Genomic DNA, 5656 nt, shown 5'->3' with positions numbered 1-5656 from the left:
GTAGAATTTTCATGAAATTTTCCTCTTAAAAAGAAAACAAGCAAAAAATAAAACAATATAGAAAACTTGATGTGTATCCATCATCAGGTAATCAGCAGAAATATTTTGACTCATATAAGATTTCAGATTTACATTGTTTAGCACATTATGTCATTTAAAAGGTTTCAAAGCTGTAACATTTCAACTCAGTTTTAAGCTTTCACAACCAATAGTTTCACCAGTAGAGTTCAATGATAGCTTCCCCATGCCGTTTTCTGAGCAGAGTAACTTATCTTCACACCTTAATAAACATTTCTCAAAGACATAAAAAATAATGGAACATACAACATATTCAGACATTAAAAATAGCTGACAAAGTCTTAATATTCTAAGTGCTCTTTATACACTGTTTCCTTGTAGACACTAGGATTTTTGCTACCGTAACCCAGTAGCTTCCAAAACACAAACAAAAACAAAGGCACACACGTGAATTCCCCAACACACACACACACACACATGTGTAACCATTCACTCATATTTGAATGATACTGACTGGCTGCTAGACCAACTAAACCAAGTTCTCCCAATACGCAAACCTGTTTCCACCCAGGTTATTTGTTGACCATCTGAATCGTCAGGTGGAGCTGACGGCGTTTCCCCCACTTTCCAGTCATTATCTCTGCAGGATGTTTTCCTGTTCTAACATTTCTACTTGGGATGGATGTGGCTATAAACACATGTGCCTTTTAATGGTGCTTTCTAAACTGCAGCTGCCTGTACATATTTCTAGCTTTCTTTCATACATATAAACAAAGGCAATATTTTAGATACAAGGCAGTATCATAACAGGATCAATATACAGTGGAGGAGCACTCCCGGGATCTGTGACTCAAGCACTACTGTTTTATTATTGCAGTCTCCTTTCTTAGTTCTTGTCTATAAGAGCATGTCCAGCTCTTTATTGGTCCATATCCTCAAATTTGTTACCTAAATGTGTGGACTTAATCATTCTTTGACTTACGTCATGTGTCCAGAGATTCTCCCTCATCCCAAGAATTTAATATGTCGATGCGTCATGACCAAAGATACCTCACTGAGATTCAGCCCAAAATCAACTAGGGAAATACAGGTATTCCTTGTTTCTAGCGTAGATCTCACACAGAAAAACATCAACTTGATTGCAGTTTTTGTGTGCATTAAAAACTGAATACATGAGCACATTACATTTGAGAAATTGCATGTATGTTTACAAAGTAAAATTTTATACATGGTAATGAAAACACTTTGTTCCATAAGATATAAATACCATATACAAAATAAACACATGGTAACTGATTTAAACCTGTCAGGCTTAAATCACTGAGTATAATTCATATTTCTCTGCTTTTAAGGTCACCATTGCTGATTCTAGACTTCAGTTTTCAACTGGTAAAGCAACTTCTAAAATACATGAAAACCTGAACTTTGTAAGAATCATTTTGCCACTGTTTTGTGAAAGCTTAGTTCTCTTTCTTTTTTTCCCCTTGATTTTACAAATTTGTTTATGAAGAGAAAGTATCTGTTGATTTCCACTGCGTTAATTTCTTAAACATAGAGCTCTGTATCCTTCCCCCTTTACAGAAAGGTTCATTCCTTCAAAGTAGATCTTCACAACCAGTTTTGAATCCTCACTTCTAACAAGTTCTCTTCTAAATTGCTCTCTTGTCTCAAACACATCTCCAGCTGTTCCAGCTACTGATGATGTTCAATGTGGAATTTCTCCAAGAGGGTCTTATCTCAAACATCCTGGGCCTCTGTATTGAAGATGCTGCAGAGACATCTCAGGGAAGACAGCAGGGTGTGGGCTTTCCTGAAACTGCCCAGCATCCACTGGATGCCAAATATAAGTCAGGCCTGTTTTCCAGAAATTAACGATGCAAAGCACTTTTTTTTTTTTGCTGTTGGAGAAACATTAAAATATGCCACTTGTCCCTACTACGACGTGCAACACCTCACTACTCAGGCAAAATTTGGGGCCGTTTTTGTGTAGACTTGTAGGCTATGTTGGTGTTGCACCTGCCTGTATTTACTGCATTTCTGTGTGTTGCTGAATTTCAGGAGCGTCTTGATCTCTGCAGAAGCAGACATGGCAGATAGGGAGGACTGAGTTGTGGCCACGTTCCTAATGGCACACCTGCCTCTCCCTGACAGTGCCCCGTGATCCCCCACTGAAGCTCATGGTCAGCCTAGCTGCAACCCTGTCTTCCTTCATCCTTTCCACATTTGACCACGTGTGTCTTGAGCTGCTGAAGTCCTGAGCGTGGGCAGGACCTGTGCACAGCTGGCTGGCAGCTCAGCACAGGCAGCCGCTCAGTCACCCCTAGTTCTGCTTTAACAACCCAGCTTCTTGGTTCTCCAAAAATTTAGAACCTACAAGTTAATAACATCTGACCATTAAATAGGGTATGACTACAGAGGTTTTAGGGCCAGGTGACAGTACTAAATTAACTGGGAGAAGTTTTTCACATTAAATAGAATTTAAAATTTTAAAAAGAAAAGTATACATATATATGCATACCAACCAGCCAAATGGGTGGGTCATTTGTGAGGTATGTATGACTCTTTAAGTCTCAGACTATGAATTTCTGCCATCATTTCTTAAATTTGAATTTATGTGACCACTAAACTCTCTTGCTCTGTTGTTTCCTGGCTAATGTTATAACTTTCCCATATATTATTTAATAAAAGTTCTTAGCCTTAGGTTTTGGGAGAAAGAATCTTTGATTCCGTTTCTTTCTTTCATTTTTATTGAATGTCTCTTCTTTGTTAGTTCAGTTCAGTCACTCAGTCAGGTCCTGACTCTTTGTGACCCCACGGACTGCTGCACACCAGGTTTCCCTGTCTATCACCAGCTCCCGGAGCTTGCTGAAACTCATGTCCATTGAGTCGGTGATGCCATCCAACCATCTCATCCTCTGTCCCCTTCTCCTCCCACCTTCAATCTTTCCCAGTATCAGGGTCTTTTCCAATGAGTCACTTCTTCACATCAGGTGGCCAAATATTGGAGTTTCAACTTCAGCATCAGTCCTTCGAATGAATATTCAGGACTGATTTCCTTTAGGATGGACTGGTTGGATCTCCTTGCAGTCCAAGGGACTCTCAAAAGTCTTCTCCAACACCATAGTTCTAAAAGCATCAATTCTTTGGCGCTCAGCTTTCTTCCGGCGCTCAGCTTTCGGCACTCAATTAGCCATTTGGGGATCCACAAATGTTTGTGATTCTCATTAAGTCAATGTTCTTAACCTTAGAACAATTCTAAAACTAATCAAGAAATAATGCAAGCAACAATATTTAAAAACAGAAATGAGTTTTAAAGTAGCTGCAATAAAACCGTGTAGCAGTGAGTAAAGTTCAGTAACCATATTGCTAAGTCTCTTCAGTCGTGTCCAACTCTGTGCGACCCCATGGACGGCAGCCCACCAGGCTCCTCTGCCCATGGGATTTTCCAGGCAAGAGTACTGGAGTGGGTTGCCATTGCCTTCTCCGAAGTATTAATAAAGCAAAAAAAAAAAAAATCTCAAAAATTGCCATATTAGCAGAATTAATTAGATGCTGATCATTAGCTAAAGATTTATGCAAAAGATATACCTCTTGTTAATGAGGAAAGAAATGATATTTCAATAAAATATTCCAGGAAACTTGCCTGACACTCAAACAAAAAGCAATTTAGATTCTCATATCATAGATCAAAAAAGAAAAAAAAAGTTAATGAAATACTGAATTTAATGTAAAAACAGATGCACAAGAAAGGGCACCAAATACATACAAGTCCAAAAGAGGAATGAATGTGACTAGGGAGAGGCTTGATTCTATGTCCTAAACAGCGCTTGGCAAAATATACAAGAGACTGTCTAGCTCTGTGTACACAGGAGAAATGAAAAACACATATCCATCAGAAGAAGGTGGCTATAACATAGAGAAAATGTGTATGTCAATGATTAGAGATTATAAAATGATAAATAATGTAAATTACCAATATAAAACGAAAGGAAGTAGCAGATAAAATGAAGCTTGACTGTAAAACTTGACTGAACGAAGAGTTTAAATCAGCAGCCAAATGGATTACTGTTGAAATTCACTACAAAATGACTAATTAGAACAATGCTAAATCAATTTTTAGCCAAAAAAAGCAATGTGTCAAATCGAGTATCTAAATAAGCAATTGTTTAAATCAAATAAGTCATACATTTAAAATGTTTTTGGCAATTCATCCATCCTTTGAAAATTATTATTAGAAAACATGAGAAAAATGTGCACAGGCATTTTAACCCATAATCTCCTCAATGTGCCATCTTGTTTCACTGCTCCACTTCACAAAATTTAATTTTCTATACAGTGTTCCTAATTCTCATTCTTGTGTTTCCTTTTCAGCCTACTCCAATCTGGTTTCTGCCCCGTTAATTCTGCTAAACCAGATCCTGCTACGGTCACTGGTGGCGTATGTTTCAGGGCTGCTGGCACAGCTCAGTCCTCACCCACCCTGCAGGCCCCACTGTGTCTCTGAAGCACACGCCTTCCCTTCAGTAGTCTCTCCCCGTTCATCCTTGTGTCCTTCTCCCTGCCCTGCCCCCTGCCTCAGTGCCTGTTGCAGGTCACTCCTCTGCCTGACCCTTAGTACTGAGCATCCTCTTCTCATTGTCCATTCTATTTATAAGTGACCACATCATCCCCATGCCCTCATTACAAGACACACAGTAAACAATTTAAAACTAATAACAACTTTAAAACTAATAAAACTTTAAAACTTTGTGGGAAGCCCCACAAAGACAGCCAGATGAGTCCAAAAATTACCTATGTAGTCTTGCCCCAAAGTATTGATGGAAGAAAGAAAAACAAGAAACAAAACTTATGTAACATACAGGAGAAGGAAATGACAGATCACTCCAGTTTCCTTCCCCGGAGAATTCCATGGAACGAGGAGCCTGGCGGGTACAGTCCATTTCAGTTCAGTTGCTCAGTCATGTCTGACTCTGCGACCCCATGGACTACAGCACGCCAGGCCTCCCTGTCCATCACCCACTCCCAGAATTTACTCAAACTCATGTCCATTGAATTGGTGATGCCATCCAACCATCTCATCCCCTTCTCCTCCTGCCTTCAGTATATCCCAGCATCAGGGTCTTTTCCAAGGAGTCAGTTCTTCGCAGCAGGTGGCCAAAGTATTGGAGTCTCAGCTGCAGCATCAGTCCTTCCAGTGAGTATTCAGGACTGATTTCCTTTAGGTTGGACTGGCTGGATCTCCTTGCAGTGCAAGGGACTCTGAAGAATCTTCTCCAACAGCCCAGATCAAAAGCATCAATTCTTGGGCGCTCAGCTTTCTTTATGGTCTAACTCTCACATCCATATATGACTACTGGAAAAGCCATAGCCTTGACTAGACAGATTTTGTTGCCCTGCTTTTTGATATGCTGTCTAGGTTGGTCATAAGTGACTAAATGTTGTCCACTGGAGAAGGGCGTGGCAAACCACTTCAGTATTCTTGCCTTGAGAACCCCGTGAACACTATACAAAGGGTATAGTCCACGGAGTCGCAAAAGAGTCATACTCAAATGAGCAACTGACATGTGTTTCACCTAGAAATTAGAGATCTCTGAGCGTGTCAATTCCCAGGCAGGTTGATAAGAAGTCTGGAGGTCCC

At 40.0% G+C, this 5656-nt stretch overlaps 1 protein-coding gene across 1 annotated transcript in view; it reads left to right on the top strand.

The window, feature by feature from the left end:
• Positions 1-5656, top strand: part of IFNE (interferon epsilon) — a 58055-nt gene that overhangs the window by 45846 nt on the left and 6553 nt on the right. The gene's annotated exons all lie outside the window — the stretch shown is intronic.

Source organism: Ovis aries, chromosome 2 (assembly GCF_016772045.2).
Source record: "Ovis aries strain OAR_USU_Benz2616 breed Rambouillet chromosome 2, ARS-UI_Ramb_v3.0, whole genome shotgun sequence".
In the NCBI taxonomy this organism is placed as follows: domain Eukaryota; kingdom Metazoa; phylum Chordata; class Mammalia; order Artiodactyla; family Bovidae; genus Ovis; species Ovis aries.
Note: the sequence above shows the minus strand (reverse complement) of the source record. Positions and strands in the feature narration are given on the sequence as shown.